Genomic DNA, 18,204 nt, shown 5'->3' with positions numbered 1-18,204 from the left:
GATTTTCTTCACTAGAATTCAAGTGACTTTACTTTCTTTCTCTAGAAAACCCATTCAAAATCACTTTCTCTCTCTAGAAATTTTCAAGTTCTTGTGATCATGGTGGATTTGCCGTATGATTCTTGGATTGTAATCGTTGATGATATCAAATACAAAGTCAATGAAGATCAATTTTATGGGTTGGTGTTAAGCGAATTGATTTCATGGGGTAATATGGTTTCTTATGGAGATTTGAAGGATGATAATGGAAGCTTGATTTTTCAACCACTTTTTTAAGATTGTATGGTTGAATAAAATTGTCTTGTGCATAATAGTCCATAGTAGAAATCAAAACGAAGTAGAAGAAAGAGATTTGTTTCATCAGAAATACATTTCTCTAATTAGAAACCCAAATGATCTTCGTGCTCTTATGTTTGTTGAGGTTCAAGACTATGGAGTTCAATTTGATGTTCTTGATGTTCTTGAAGTTCATGATAAGAATTTTCATTGTTGATTCTCATGAAGATGAAAAACTTTTTTTCTCGATTGGAGTTCAAACCGATGATATTTTGTGTTCTTGTGATTCGTTTGAAGGAATGATTCCTTATTGGAAGCCGGTGATCCAAGAAATTCACAAGTATCAAACTCCAAAAGATTTGATTCAAATTCACAATGTTGAAGTTGTGGAAAGTGGGTTTGTTCATGAAATCAAGTCTTCAAGATGCAAAAAGATGAGAAAGAAAAAGAAGAAGAAGATTAAACGGAAGAAGAAGCGGGTTTATTCTAAAAAATCATCAAATGTTGCCATGAAACAAATTTGGGTTCCAAAGCAACAATCTCGAAGTGTTGTATTGAATTTGAAGTCAAAACCCAAAAGTGTTGGTGGTTCTTATGAATATGTTCTTGGATTGTTGAAGAACACGAAGAACAAGTTGTACAACAGGCATCATGGGTGGTACAATGTTCAAATTGGAGATTTTCTCATTCCAACAAATGAACCAAGATCTTCTAAATTCGATTTCGTTTGTTGCAAATGGATCTCGATTCGTCAAAAAGGTATCACAAATTCTCAAATGGATTCCAAAACATCCATGATTTCGATTCGTATTTTTTGTTTTTCATTTTTGATCGATTTGCCTCATTGGATCAAATTCGTTTCAACCCCATTATTGATCCAATTATATTTGTTTAGATCAAGCCCAAACCAAATTCAAAATCATTTGATTAAATACTTTTTCTTTAAAACAATTTTTTAGTCCAACAAGAATTCGAATCACTGTTCATTCCTTAAGCCCATTCTGTTATTTTGATCTGATAAAATCATTCAGAGATCTAGTCTATAAATCATTTGATTCACTCGCAGTTCTTTGTTATGCACAATACATATAAAGGTGTTGCACATTCTTGACTTTCTTTAAGATCGGAGCTCTCGCTGTGAATCTATCTCTGTGAATCAATCAAGTCTTAATATTTGGTGTTTAAAATTGATTTCGACTGGCACATCAAAATCGAAATCAGAAATTGATATTTCAACTTTGTTTTGTTGGCAATTCAATCTGATTTGTGAGTTGACTATTGAAATCGAAAGTGAATCAAAAGTCAAAATTGACTTTTGATTATGTGATTGTGACCAAATCGAGACTTTGATTCACCTTGCTTGAGTCAACATACTTTTGGTTTACAAATCACATTCGATTTAGTATGTATCTAATTAGTCGAATTTGTGTCTGGTTATTGATTTAGAACTTGATTTGATATCAATTGTTTGTTGTCAATGATCACTAAAAACGAAGGAAAAGAGTCGATAGTGGGATTTTGCTTGTTGAAGCATTCGATTTCAATTGCTATGAAAATCATTGAATTTAAAATCGTGATGTGAAATTCAACTGAAAGTCAAAATTGTTTTTCTTTTGCTTCGATAAGAGTTATGTGATGAAAACTTATTTTAATATCGATTTGGGAAGAGAAGAATTGTAATTGGAAATTGCTAATCAATGTGGATGGATTAGGAAGATTGACCAGATTTTGAAATTGGGTCTCTGTATTGATATTTCAACTGGTGTTCTAATTCATTGAGTCTAATGCTTGATATCAATTTTGTTGGCTTGTGAACCAAGAACGATTTTGATAGATGTTGAAATCGATTTCGATGGTGATAGGTAAGTTGGATGTAAAATATAATTTGGAATCGAATGGGAAGGAGATGGTTCACTATAGGATGATTGGTTTGAACGTATTTGATTTTCGTTTGGGAATCCAACTCGATTTGGAGTCGATATATCAAAGTCGTGTTTTTGGTGAATGATAAGCGAAGGAAATTGGAACTATGATTTCGAAAGTTGTTGCTTGTCAATTGCTTTTTACAAGACGATGAACTGGAACATGAACTAACGAAGGTTTTGATATTGATTTTGGAATCGATGGCTTGTATTAACGTAACGAAGCTTTTACTGACTGGGTTCATGAATGAAAAAGCGAAGATATTGATGAATTCGTTTTTGGTGTCAATAACTGTGGGTTAAAAAGTTTCAAAAATTTGATGTTCACTAACGAAGATTTTTGCCTTACTGTCGAAAATTTGAGCATTGATGTTAACTAACGAATTCAAAAAGCAAAGATTTTGGTGATTTGCGACTGGAACAATCAAGGTTTCATGAATTTGGAAGAAATAAGACAAAATTTTCGAATTGGTCCTTGCAACTTTTGAAAGATTGACAGTTTGCACCCACTTTTGAAATAAGGACTAAAACTTTTGAAAGTTTGAAGAAGTGTGCAGAAGTTTCGAAAGTAGCACCTGAAGTATCGAAATTTTGGCAGTTTATACCAAATTTCGAAAATGGGCTCACAAAAGCTGAGAAATTGAAGAATGTGCATTTATGTTCCCTGCAGTTGGTGCGAACTTACACTTTATGCCCAGTTTCGCAAATGGGGGACTGTTTCGCGTCTTTAGCTGCTTTTGGCGCAACAGGTCCCTGTAGAATTTTGTTATTGACAGTTTTTACCCGGTTTTTGGAGAATCTAGCAACTTTCACCCAAAAAGTCAAAAATTTTCACGAATTTGGAAATTTTTGGAGGCTTTTTCGCGATTGTTTTTCCGTGTAAGATTTTTGTGATTCATTTTGGTACACATCAACGGGGAGTATTGTGAAGTTCATTCCTCGGACGCTTCTCACCCTTAATGGGTTTTATAGTCATTTTTTGATTATAAAAAATGGGAGAATGATGGGTATTCGAAGCGAGTTTTTCGGGTATTCATTTGCGGATTTTAAGACCAATGTTACTTCAAGGTGGAGTTTGGTCTTGATCGCGCGAGCTCATTGGATATTGAAGCCGAACATCCAATCCTAACTTTGAGGGGGAGAATGTTAGTGTACGAAGTCACGTTTGGATGTATTTGTGCTTTACCCACTTGTATTATGTAAAGGAGTTGTCTTTCCTATAAATAGGATGTGAGTGACACTCATATTAAGAATGACCTTTTTGGAGTGTTAGTCTAGAGAGAGAATTTGTACAAAACCCATTTGTATATCCTTTCTAGATCTAATATGAGCTTACACATATTTATTTACTCCTTGTGTTCTTGAGTTTACATGATGATTCACTAGATCTTTTCTAATTCCGCACATGCCATCATAATCAACACCACTACAAGTTCCCAGTATGATGTTTGATACATCTTTAGCATCAAAGTGACGCTTCCACCAGATGCCATGCTCAGGCCTACTACTTAAAGCAAGTGGTTTAGGAATATGATTTTTATGAATATACAATTTCTAATCTTTCTTAAGAATGGTTATCAAGGTACGAAACTATTCATAGAAATTATATCCATCGAATGTTATTATCTATTGTAGATTAACAATAGAAAGATAATGCATGATATTGAGATTGATATTTGTATTCATTTACAAATCTTAGTAGAATTAATTTAGTATTTTCAATACTTAAATATTCAATAATTAGGAGACCTTTACCATAAAATATTTATGATCAAATCATCTAGTTTGAGGAACATGTGTAATCGGCTGATAACTGGTTATATAAATCACGAATACACCTTGGTCATCAAAAGAAAACATTAACGGTTAGGTGACATTTTTCCGCAGAAACTTATAAAAGTGACGTGTGAATGACCTCCAAGTGGATAACATAGATTTGCATATATATAAAAGGACTTTATATGCTTTATAATTATAGTTTTAAAAACATATGTTATCATGGTTATTGCATGAATCTAATAAGCCATGGTAACCTTTAATTAAACTCACTGTTTATAGCAATGTTCTTTTATAAAATACAATTTTATATAATTGATGCGAACAATTATAAATCTAACATCTAGTATTAAGGTTTGAAGTTTGAGTGCTAAGAATATCTATTAACCTTTTAATAAAATTTAATTTATTATTTAAGGTTTGGAACTTGATAATTCTCTAAAATCCCAATTCTAAACTTATAAAGTTTTAATCATCGAAATTTGCAGCTAGTTTTAGATGATAAAATTCATTTTTATTTTAAAACTTTTTTACCATTATTAAAAGACAAATTTCATTAAAACCAAACTCTATGTGAACATTTTATGTTAAAAATATTATGTAGAATTTAAAATATTATTTTACAAACATGCATAATATTAACATCAAAAAAAGCATCACAAAGCATAAAAGCATATTTGCATAAACCAACCATAAACTAGTGACACATTGTGAGTCATCACAAAAATGTCAAGTTCATTCCTTACGGACATATAGGGACCAAAAACTTCAATGACATCTTCATGCTCCCACTTGCTTGAACACCCTGTAGAAAGTTCATGAAATGATTTTTATAAAGTTTATAACACTTTAACAAAATCAAGTACGTGAACATTCGATCTTCAAAGTGGCGACCATCTTCATTTTTGTTAATTTTTTAATAAACTATTCTAAAAATAATCTATTACATACAAAAATAACAAGATGAAAACTATCTATTTAACTATTACGTACCATATAAATAACTAAATAATACAACCATTTTAACAAATGAACAAAAACATTATCACAAATGGTCAATGGCTATTTTATACACATCATACACATATTTATATAAAAAACAACACTTTGTTTTTTAATACAACTTTTATGACCAAAAAACCATGTTAAAAACTTTGATCATTAAATAAAAGTTAAATGTAACTAGAGAATTTAGGACAATCACATTGAAGATGCTCATTGTTGATGCCCATGGAAGATGCTCATCGACGATGCTCATGGACATGCTCATCGATGATGCTCATGGATAATGATAATGAGGTTGAAGATTCCAAGAGCTGCTGCATTATAGATTATGATTGGTTGACACCATTCATGGACCTATTGGCCAATGGCCTTAGACCATTTGGGTTTTAGGACTGATCCCTTCACCTTAGATAGGGGTGCATGATAGTCTTCTATTTGTGTCTTTTCTTATCCTTGGTGAGTAGTTTGAGTCTCCAATGTGTTGTACTTGTAATCTCTGTTTGAGAACTCTATGAATAAATAATATTCCCCTCCTGCCCATGGACGTAGGTCACCTTGACCAAAACTGGTAAATATTTTGTCTTTGTGTGCTTTTAGTTTAGTGTGTTATTCACATTACTTCCTAACAAGGGTCATCAGAGCTTAGCAAATGTCATCAGATCTGTTTTGATTCTTGACAACTATCATCTGATTTCCTACCAAGTGGTATCAGTGTTGTGGTTTGTGTTACTGTGATTGAAGATGTCTATTTACAAATTTGATTTGGAGAAGTTCAGTGGTTTAAATGATTTCACTTTGTTTAAGGTTAAGATGAAGGCTCTTCTGGCTCAACGAGGATGTGTAGCGGCACTGGAAGGAGAAGCGAAACTGCCGAAAGACACGATGGCTGAAAGGAAGGTAGATATTCTGGCGAGAGTGCATAATGCTATTTTATTGAGTTTAACAGAAAGTGTACTGAGAGAGACCAACCCCAAGTTTCTATGTTTGATTCAATATAAGTGCATTGGACTAATGAGTTGATTACTGAATTGTAATATGACTAGTTATCTAGGTTGGATGTCATTGTACTAATAATTAATGAACAACTAACATAATGATTATGCAATCAGTGAATATATAATTAATTAAATATATTTGAACTACAAACGATATGATCTAGTGATTTCATGTCAATGGTCATGACAATCTATCGAGCAGGGATATCTAATACTCTCTAACACAATCAATGTCACCGATTAATATTACCTAACCCTAGGCTTATGATTAAAGTCTCAGTCATACAAACCTAATAATCATAGATTCATATGATTCAACTATATCAAGATCGAATGATCATCTAATCCTAATAATACTCAGCAATAGGCAATAAAAATCACAACTTTCACATGAAAGGTAAAGCGATCAAGTGAACACAAGTAAAAACCAAACTCAATTAATCCTTTTAACGTAATCAAAACATATTAACGATGGTTCATCAAGATATAGTAAAAGTAAAGGTTTTTACACCATATTCAGTAAACAAAAGAAAAAATACATCGCTAAAAGGTTGTGATACACAATCATTAAGCAAAACCGAAGTGAAATCTTGATGCGAATATAGATTGAATCTTTAATTCCTTTCTCCATTTGAATCTCTAGCTTCAAATTCGACCCATAGAGGGTTTCTATACATCAAAACGAAGTAAAAGTCACATATATAGGCTGCCAAAGTCGTCACACCGATAAGTGTTGGAATCTTCGCGTGCACGATTTTTTTTTTGATTTTCTATGTCTTGGAAATGGATTCTCCACGGCGTAGGAAATAGGAATCAGAATTTGGAATAACTTCATGGAATTTATCACGAATAATTCTGAGACGATAATATTGTATAATCTTTAAACGGAGATTTGTGAGTTGTTGTTTACGAGTTGGTTTACGTAAACGCATCAGTAAATTGATGTTATAAAACGTGTTGTTGTACATGATTTGAATAGTAAACAGTGCAAGCATATAAGTTCAAGTTTATCTATTCCTTTTACCCTAACGGAAAAAGAGATACCCCTCGATGATTTGATGTTGACTTATAGTGTCGGGCCCGACCAGGACTAAATTGATGTGTTCGATTAGTAGTTATTTGTCATTTGAAATCGAAATCAGGAAACAAAGGATTGGAAAATGATATTGACTTAGTTAAATGTTGTTTGTCCACATGATATCTTGCAGAACGGAGGATTATATGATCACTTATCTTAGGATACATAACTGACTAGGTCAAAGTTCAACATCGACTTTGAGAGCTACAATTTGCTAATTAGTTTTGAACTTATATTGAAAACTATAGCTATTAAACTCATCCAAGTGGGAGACTGTTGGATTAGCTGTCTAAGCCCATAACTATAATTGGTATATACTTGAACTGATAGTAGCACAGTCCTTTAGGTTGCCTTCATATTAGCAACTAAACAATATGATTTATTAAGAAACAGGAAGAACTTATTAATTTGATTAATTAATTGAAATGAATGATTTACTAATGTATTATGTAAATAATATATTAATTAGAAATCATCTTATTTAAATAATAGTTAACTAGAAAGTAAATGGAATTAGTTTTGGGATTAATTGAATTAATTAAAAGTATAGGGGTTGTTTGGTAATTTATGATAGTTGAGGAAAGAAGCTCTAGAACCCTCCTTAAGAGGCTTGGATGAAAATCTTCTAGAGAAGCCCTAGACTTTTCATCCAAGTGCTTTGGATGGATAGGATTAGGCTTGCTTGGTCCTTAAGCAAAGTAATTAGGGTTTCTTAATCCTAACCCTAGATTTAGCTCTTAGCGACCTCAGTATAAAAGGAACTATACCCTTGATGAAAATCGGCCAATAGAAACCCTAGAAGAGTTAAAGTCGAATTTTATAGCTTCCTCATCCCTCTCATATATCGCCTTCTTTCTAAGTGTGTTTGTGTCTTTGTGATTCATTAGAGGTATTACACTTATGATACTTGTACTGAAGCTCCAAGATCTACTAGGTTTTACATTGATGTTACTACACAACAATCAAAGGTATTTTTCTTAACCCTTATCCATGATTTTCGATTATGGTCTAGAGATCTAGGAGTTGCATGTTCTAGTTTATGCAGTATGCTCAATTGGAGAATATATAGATGAAGTTAGGGTTTCATGCACACATAGGACTGTATGTTTATGCTAAAACCCATTAGATACATCTTATCTGATCCAGGATGTATTGAATATATGTTGATTTATAGGCGTCGTTCAAAACTGAACTCCTGACTTCACTAAACTTTGGGGTCCAAATTCGGTTCATGAAATATCATGTTCCATCTTCCATGAGGTCGAACAGTTTTTCTATACCTCGTTGATTTTCCTCCATGATATTCTTGGATTTAAGTGCTTCTAGCTGAGCACCATGAATTTCAGTGGTGGTATTGGAATGGATGGTTAGGGTTAGAGATTTTACATGAAGTGGCTTTGCTCACTCTTTCCTGCTTAAAGAATTTGTCATGACATTTGCTTTGCCAGGATGATACTGAATTTTCGATTCGTAATTATTTATAAATTTGACCCATCTTCGTTGTCTCATGTTTAGCTCCTTGTGATCAAATATTAGTTAAAGGCTTCTGTGGTCAGTGAATATGACACACTGTTTTCCATACATGTAGTGCCTCCAAATCTTTAAAGCAAACACTACAATTCCCAACTCTAAGTCACAAGTAATGTAGTTTGTCTTGTTTGGTTTAAGTTGTCGAGATGTGTATGCAATGATCTTATTTCTTTGCATTATAATGCATCTTAACCCTTGGTGCAAGGCGTCGCAGAATACTAAAAAGTCTTATGTTCCATTCGGAAGAGACAAAATTGGTGCACTGCACAACAATTGTTTCAATTTCTGGAAGGCAGACTCTTGGCTGTCTCCTTAATCGAACTTTTTGCCCTTTTGAGTTAGTGCAGTGACAGGCTTGGCTATTTTGGACAAGTTCTCAATGAATCTCCAATATTATCCTGCTAACCCTAAGAATTAGAGTACTTTGGTTGGTGTCTTTTGTGCCTTCCAATCCTTAACCACTTTGATCTTTGTGGGATCGACATGAATCCCTTTACTACTGACCATGTGGATGAGGAAATGCACTTTGTTAATCTAGAACCCACATTTACAAAACTTTTCATAAATTTTATGTTTTCTTAATAGTTCCAGGATTAAATACAAATGTTGGTCATGTGCTTCCTTGGTTCATGAATATATCAATATTTCATTGATGAAAACAATCACAAATTTATCCAAGTATGGTTTACACACCCGATTCATAACTTCCATGAATACGACTGGTGCGTTCGTCAGTCCAAATGGCATAAGTAGAAACTTGTATTGATTATATCAAGTCTGAAATGCCGTCTTTGGAATATCTGCTTCTTGAACTCTGAGTTGATGATAACCGAATCTTAGATTGATCTTGGAGTAGTAGCAGGATCCTTGTAGTTGGTCAAACAAGTCATCGATCATCGGGAGTGGATATCGGTTCTTGATGATGAGTTTATTCAACTCTCGACAGTCGATGCACATCCTGAATGATCCATCCTTCTTTTTGACAAACCTTGGTTGGATAAAACGTTTGTCAAGAAGTTATTGAAGTTAACTGGATAGTTCTTGCATTTTCGATGGAGCCAGGTGATAAGGAGATCTTTACTAGATATGTTTTGACATATATATATATATATATATATATATATATATATATATATATATATATATATATATGTTAGGATATAGGGGCCAATAAAGTAGAGCCCATAATGCAATTTATATGTGCCTATAGAACCGAATGCGTCGTATCTATTTGCATAATTGTTGGTATTCATAAAAGTTTGTGAGAGTTGATGGTGGAAAGAATAAAGTTCGAAAGCCTATGGACTGGCGTATGTGTAGTTAGGGTTGATGGTAGAACATATAAAGTACGGGAGCCTATAAACCCACGTAGATTTATGGTAGAACGATTAAAATATGGGAGCCATTAGTTGTATGCATGTATAAGTATTGTGGTATATGATATATTGGGGAACTCACTTTGTTTATCAATGTTTTTTAGGAGCTTCATTGGTTCATAAAAAGGTAAGGTTCGACTATACATATGCGCATTCGCAATCATATTTCCGCATAATGTAATAAATAATCTGATGTGAATGAATATTTTGAATAAATAAAAATGAAAATTTTGGGTTGAAAACCTGGACATTACAAGTGTATTATATTACATTATCTAATAGAGTACGACTATTTAGCCATACTTTATAATCACACCGTATTAGATATCACTTATAGAACCATACTCAGTATCCCTTCCACATTCTTTTCCGATTATTCTTGATTGCTTTCCATCCATTCATTTCCCCACCCCATTCCTTTCCTACTCATTGTGGTTCCTTTCCAAGCATTCCTTATTGTGTTTAGGCCTATTGCTATTTGCATTCCAACCAAAACTAATCAACCAGGAAGATATATCAAATGGGACAACATTATATATTAAATGTGACAGCAATATTAAAATAAACAATGATCTTGATCTAATTTTCATTAAACACAAAATCGTTCTTATCCAAGTGCTGTAAAGTTTTATGCAAAGTTGGAATTTGTAAACTTTCGTCATTAAACACAAAATATAGCATCGTATTTTTATAACTTTAATATATTTATCTTTTATAGAAACAAATTCTGAGCATGGGGTTTCCTGCCATCGGTACCCTTTTCAACGATATGATTCTCTCCGGCGAAACGGCCGTAGGTTTCTCTGGTTTGTCTGAAATTCGAAGCTTTTTTAAATAACATGTGGTTCTATGCGAAACAGAGTTTGTTTTTAGTATCTCTAGGTTTTTAGGCGTTGCAAGAGAGATAAAGTTCCTACCTTGGTAGCCATCTTTTCTTAGGGAGGATCGAGCTTGTGTGTGGTGTCTATCAACTCGATGAGGAAGAGATAGATATAAGTGATGAGAAGGGTGACATAGTTTATTGGTTCTGGTCATCATCTCTGGCAAGGTTGCTTGTGATAAATAGGATAAGTGCCTATGTGAGTGCATGATCTGTTTTTTCTTTCAGCAATGAAAGAGACAACTAGGACAAAGAAGGTGGTGCCTTGTTAGGTATGGAGGGTTTTGCTATAATTCTAACGTTGGTTGGCCCATGATTGAATTATCGTTTTCTCTATTTTATGAATAAGCTGTAGCATTGGGGAAATTTAGTGTGGTTTGGTTGTAGAAAATTGTTTTTATTTTCCAAGAAAATATTGTCAGAAAATACAATTGAGTTTGCATTTCAATTTTCAATGAAAAATGTATAAAATGTGTTTGGTTGGAATCCGTAGAGTTTCCATTTTTCACCTTAGAAATTTAGAAAACTTTTGAAAACTATAAAAATAATTTATCTAATTTACATACAATTTAGAAAACAAGATTTTTTTTTTTGGAAAAAATTTGAAAACTCAATCAACCAAATGCATTTTCTAAATTTTCTTGTTCATTTGAAAATTTTCATGAAAAACTAAAAAAAATTCAGCAACCAAACGCACTCTTAGTAGCTGAGAAAACAGTAATTGTGGCCGGAAATTAAATGATGACCAGAAAAAATAAATTATTTTGCCCAAAAACAATGAAGCAACTGGTGGGGAACCAAGGATGATAGATCTAAACAGTAATTGAAGATTTACAATTTCTATTCTAATAAATGAATAAATTTCTTCTCCTATTGACAAATATCACAATATTAGAAATCGTTATTGAAGAGATTAAAACTTAATCTTGAAGATCGATTAGATCTCAAACAGGTAAATAATAATTAAACAGCAAGAACAAGAAAGTAAAGAACAAGTCAAGGAATGAATCAAACGTGTCGAATGATTATAAAATAACCCTCAGAAGAGCTCGATCAAGAACATCAACTGTAGAGGGTTGGAGGTTTACAAGAACGATCAAAGAAATCTGTAATGCTATCGTAATCGTTATTCTCTAGATCGATTAATCATTAACCTAATATGCATGCAAGCATATACTTATATAATAAACCTAGCAAGCTCACGGTATGGACAGGCCCAAAACCGGAGTACAAAATAAATGGACTAACAGCCGAGCCCATTGACGCAATCTTCAAACGAATCTTCAACCCAACAATCTCCCCCTTTGCGTCAATTGGAGCGAGATCTTCACTTGTTACTTGGGCCAGCAGCCAAGGCAGGTACCTTCTTCTTCACAGTATTAAACAGACGCGAGATGAGAGCAAGTATCGTCTGTCTAAACCTGATGTACCATTGGATCATGTCGTTGAAGTACTTGACATCATCCGCTGCATTCTCTTTACACCTTCGGATGATCGATAACACGTGCTCTAGACAAGCAGTGGTGTAAAGATGTTTGTCAGCTAAAGCAAAGAGACATTTTTGTCCTTCTGCTCTAGTGAACATAACCGAATTGCGTCTCGGGTCGATCTTGCCCGTTTGCATTTGATTGAGATCACTGGCCGATCCCACAGGAGCTATCTTCGGTTTCTTCTTGAAGACTGTGGCAACCTCCTGATCCATTAGGGCAACCTCCATGATGTAACAGATTAACATCCTTTTGAGATGGTCTATAATTGGACCATATTCGGCTTCATCAGTCAAAAGGATATTATGCAAGACAATCCAATCATGAGGATTTAGATTCGGTAGATCTGCCAGAGATATAGGATGTTCAGTTCTTGCAGACCCTCGAATCACCTTGAACCGAATGTTGATGAACCTTCCTTCGGTATAAGGCTTCAAGACCCGAACGTTCACTATCTTTTGGGCGCTCCATGTTTGATATTGAGGACGAGCAGCCTTCAGATAGAATTCGATCAACTCCCTATCAACCTCAGGGTTCGGATGAGGGACTTCAAAAATATTGGAGAAAGCGTGGAAGATAAACGCCTTTCGAGTCAACGGCATGTCGAACTGCGAATCGACAGAATTATAACAGTCGAATGAGATCACCGGCTCGAGCCATAGGATGCTAGGAGTATCTATGGCCTCCTTAATCATTCGCTCCCGAGTCCAGGCAGGGAAGAGAGTCTTCCTGCTCTCAAGGAGATCGTGGGCTTCTTTCTGCTTGCGTTCGGCTTCTTCAGCCTCTCGCGCCACACGATTGATATCATCATCAACATTGCGACTGTTTTTGCGTTTCAACATGTCCGCAATGGTTTCATCATCTTCATCACCATCTTCTTCCTCAGCTATGTTCTTCCCTTTATCCTTCACACCCGAACCCGAAGCTTGACCAGTCGGAGGTGGTTCGGTTGTGTGAGTAGCTTTGGAGGAAGAAGGTGGTTTCGATCCGGACTTCACTTCTCCCCCTTGTTTCGGATCGGACGCGAAACTAGGTAAGCCTTCAATTTTGCTGAGAAGGTCCATGGCAGGAGCAAGTTTTTCAGCAAGGGTTCGCCTCACCGAATGATTAAGAATCGGATCGTGTGCTTCTAGGATGTTAGATAGGGCAACGTGTACATCCGAAACACATGTTTTTATGACCTCCCGTTCGGATCGAAGAGCTTCAAGCTGTTGCTGTGAGTTTGAAAGCTGAGTGCTCTTGACCTTGAGGGCGGTGGTTTTGCTTGCCAGAACGTCCATTAATGAGTTTTCAGCTGCGAGATCCTCCTGTAGCTTAGCGAGGCGCTCATCAATGGAGGCACGAAGGGCCGAGTTGTCATCGTTGATGGATTGGCGAAGAGTAGCGAATGACTGTAACTCCGTTGAGACGAACTTGGCCAACTGCTGAACGATTGGTTCCAAAGTTGTCTTGGTGGCATTAGCGCTCTCCTGTAAGGAATTCAACAGGGAAGAGGCGTCTGTGAATAGTTTATCGACTTTTGCGGTCGCAGCCTCACATGCTTTTGTGGAGGCGTCTATGGCGGCAGTGGCTGAAGCTACAGAATCATGCTGAGCCCTGGAGAAGGCATCAACAATCTTCTGAAGAGCGGCTTCAGAAAGAGAGGATTGAGTGTTTGTGGATGACGCAAGAAGCAAATCAACCTTCTCGTTAAGCTCCTTTAGATGTTTCTTTGTCACTGGAGCATCATCCTCTTCGTCACTTTGAACCTGAAACGGACTAAAGTAGACCGAATCGAAGGTCATGTTTTCACCGCCAAGGAACGGGTTATCTCCATCAGAGGCATGATCTGGAGATGGTGGGGGTGGTGAAGCTGGGGGTGTGGTGGTTTGGGTAGGTTCAGGTTGATTGGTTGTGGGGGTAGTTTCGGGTGGTGGTTGAGTGTGGGTAGGTTCGGTTGTATGCTGGGTTTCAGTTTGAGGTGGTTCGGTTACGGGTGGGGTTTCGATTGCACTGGTATGAACCCCTGTATCAGATATGTTGGTTGTAACCTTTGCAGTGGTTGTAGTTGTATCTGGGAAAATGGGTGGTGGTATAGGGAAAGAGGTTTGAGGAATGGTGGTAGTGGGGGATATGGTGGGAATGGAAGTAGGGATGGTTTGAGGAGGTGAAGGAATGGGTGAATTATGGATTTCCATGTCTGGGGTAGGAGATCGGGGTGGGGTGTTGCCTCTTTGAGGGGTTTCGCCTCTTTAAGAGCCGTCCGAACCCGAACGCTCGCCTTCTGAGTCACTCGAAGAGGAAGGGATGAGAAGTTTTCGCTTCGGTTGAGTCTTCCTTCTCTTCGGCTGCGGTGACTGGGCAGGTTTCGTTTGTTTCCTTTTCTTGGGAGAAGGACCTTTAGGAGCCTTGGTCACTTGCTTCCCTTTTTCCGCCTTTTTGCCCCTGTTAACCGGTTTGTCAGCCTCGTGGATGGACTTTAGCATTTCCGGTGTAAGTTCCCTAGGTCCAGTTGCCCTGAACTCCTTAATCGTCCGGATGAGCCTGCTGTCAGAGGGAACATCGCCATACATTGTCTCCGGAATAGAGCCAATGAAAGAGAACTTGGATGCATCAGAGACGATGATCTTCGTGGTATGAAACGTACCGATCGAAGACATCGATGCACCAGCAGCAGTTGGGACATCAAGCTTATCCATCTCCCATTTGGTGATAAGAATCCAGAACCGGGCAAACGACACCTCAGAATGTCGTGATGAAGAAGAAAGGCTCTGGATGAGCTGTTGCCAGAGGACCAACCCAAAGTCTAGGTTGATTCCGTTGTAAATTGCATACATAATCGACAGGAACAGTCGACTTGAACCATCGGATCCTGAGCTCCTTTCAGATAAGCCCTTGAAGAGGACTGTAAACATGCCGTTCCACTGTGGCGGCAAGCAGGATTTCTTGAACTTCGCAACGGAGGTGAGCACCTCCGTGTACCCCATATTATAGAACATGCTGTACAGATGCCCAACCGGAATCGTCTCCGGATTGATTCTTGAAGGGTCAGCAGCAAACCCTAGCAGTGTACTACACCGTTGCCTTGAAATCGAGGTATTGTGATCAGACACCTCGAAGAACACCCTGTCGACTGCTTTATCGTAATGAGCAGTCGCATACACCTGCGATAGAAGCACCATGGGCACAGACTCAACCCGAGATAGTGCAGGAGCGATTTGCGAGTACTTCAGGCACTCGATGATCGGAAACATGTAAGAATCATACGCCTGAGGTGTTAGGTCAATCACTAAGCACTGTTGAGGACGAATGGGAAGGATGTGTGAGGTAGCATGGACTGAGGATGATTCTGCCATTGTTGAAGGTAGGAAGAAGAAGATGAACAGTAAAGCTTTTGGGAGTTTTTGCTCTCTAGAAAATCCGGATGCAGTAAAAAGGTAAATGAGAGTATAGACTGCCTTTTATAGTGGGTAAAAGGAGAGAGAAAAATTGTTTCAAATCTTCTATGCGATTATCACGTAGGAGAGAGAGTGTCAGATTCCTAGGATCACGCCACCCAACAAGCGCCGTTTCAGAACAAACCGTTTCAAATCCTCACGCGCCTTTAAGTGCCAGAGAGGAATCGCTTGAAATTCGCACACGCGTCCATTATGTCAGTAAAAGAGTGGGCGTTTCAAATTCACATGCGCTCCCTTTTTACCGTCGTTTGAAATTCAATCCTTTTAATTCCCGCCTAAGTCAGCAACCTTTCGTCTTATCTTTTAAATGGCGTCTTTTGAATTAATTGCCCACGTGGATGCTTTTTGACCACAGCTTGATAATTAACCACCAAAGTAATAATACAGCCTGTAATAATTAGTAACGGAATTTTGGAAAATCAAAGATTTTCGTGCTAAGAGTGTAAAAAAAAAGGAATAAAGCAACTCTTTTAGGAATGAATGTGATGTCAATAATGACACGAAACAAGTGATCCCGGGCACGAATCTCTTCCTTCAAGATCAAGAGAGACCTTAAAGTGTTTATGTGGATTCCCGTTGAATTACGATCAAACATTTATTAATAAATGTTGAAAGGCTTCTTTTAATTAGGCTAAGTAAGGGTGGCTTTCGCTTTGATTCAGCAATTCTAATCATGAAATAAGAAAGAAAGTGAACAAAGTACTTGTGAGACCGGTGTAGTCTGTTGAACAAGTAGGTAGGAATTAATTTTAAGTAGCTTGGAAAATATAAAATCTCAAAAAAAAATTAAAAACTGGATCCCAAGGGAAGAAATGTTATGGTGTTTAACAATTTCATAGGAATCACAAAAAAAATAAAAATTTGAGATTTCAGTAGGATACATCCGTCAATTCGTTTGGTGAAAACTTGAGCAAATTAATTGTTCACCGTCAATTCAGATTAGGTGTTGAATTTGGGGTTTCACTCAGCTTGTAGTGGCACGAAACTAAGATCATAAACACAGATGTTGTGTAACCATAAACCTCAGTGGTAATTTCTGAGAGTCTCAAGGGTTACGTTGGTGAAACGAATGTAATAGAGAAATGTAATGGAGATGGTGTAAGAAATTAAAGTACCTCTGCTGCGAAAATAAGGACCAAGCAGAAAAACTCTTAACTCATGTGAGAAGAGAGTGAGGTAGCTCACGATTAGAATAAATGTAGTAGCCTTATTGGGAAGACAAGGTTTGTTTATACCAGGTCATGAAGGCTATTATTCAAAATCTTATGAGGCTTGGGACACATACAGCAGCATGCTTCTAGGGACACTTAAGTAATCCAACAATTATATCCCCATAAACGAACAAACACAAAAAAATAAGAAAATATTTTTGGAGTTTTTGAAATAGAGAAAAAAAATAAAAATAAAATAAAATAATAAAAAAAATAAAAAATAAGTAAGAAAAAAATAGACTTAGAAAGAGTAAAAAAAACTTTGGAAAAATTTGGTAACCGAACCCGAACGTTCGGTTGGGAAAAGGTTGAAAAACCGAACCCGAGCGTTCGGTTGGTTTCGGTTCAAGAAAATTTTGAAAAACCGAACCCGAGCGTTCGGTTGGTTTCGGTTCAACAAAATTTTGAAAAACCGAACCCGAGCGTTCGGTTGGTTTCGGTTCAAGAAAATTTTGAAAAAACGAACCCGAACCTTCGGTAGGTTTCGGTTTTGGAAAATTTTAGAAAACCAAGGAATTTAGACATGCAAGCAGAAAATACTTTTAACAAAAAGATAAACAACTTTGTACAAGAAATATACAACCAAGAAAACTACCTTTGTGGTGATGAGCGAGTCAGATGATTTAACCGAACCTGAACGTTCGGTCAATTTTTCTTCTTACGATTGAGGTTGAGAGGTAGTTTGAGGTACTGACTCTGATTCCATCATACCTAGCCCTTGCAATATTCTGTTGAATGACGCTTCAGGAAGAGCTTTGGTAAAGACGTCAGCCAGTTGATCAGTGGTTCTTACGAAGTGAACTTCGACGTTTCCATCTTCCACGTGATCTTTGATGAAGTGATACCTCAGTGCTATGTGTTTGGTTTTAGAGTGTTGCACTGGGTTATGACAGATCCTAATTGCACTTTCAGAGTCACAATATAGTGGGATCTTCTTCATATTGAGTCCATAGTCTCGAAGTTGACTCTGGATCCAAATCACTTGAGAGGTGCAGGATGCAGCGGCTATGTATTCCGCTTCGGCAGTAGACAACGACACGCACGTTTGTTTCTTGGATTGCCAGCTAACCAACTTCCCGTCAAGGAATTGACAGCCGCCAGTGGTGCTTTTTCTGTCGAGTCCACATCCTCCAAGGTCTGCATCTGAATAGGCTTGAACGAAAAAGCCTGAGTTGGAAGGATACCATAGACCTAAGGAGGCAGTTCGCTTGAGATAGCGTAAAATGTTCTT

This window comes from Lactuca sativa, chromosome 7, assembly GCF_002870075.4.
Source record: "Lactuca sativa cultivar Salinas chromosome 7, Lsat_Salinas_v11, whole genome shotgun sequence".
Classification (NCBI taxonomy): domain Eukaryota; kingdom Viridiplantae; phylum Streptophyta; class Magnoliopsida; order Asterales; family Asteraceae; genus Lactuca; species Lactuca sativa.
Note: the sequence above shows the minus strand (reverse complement) of the source record.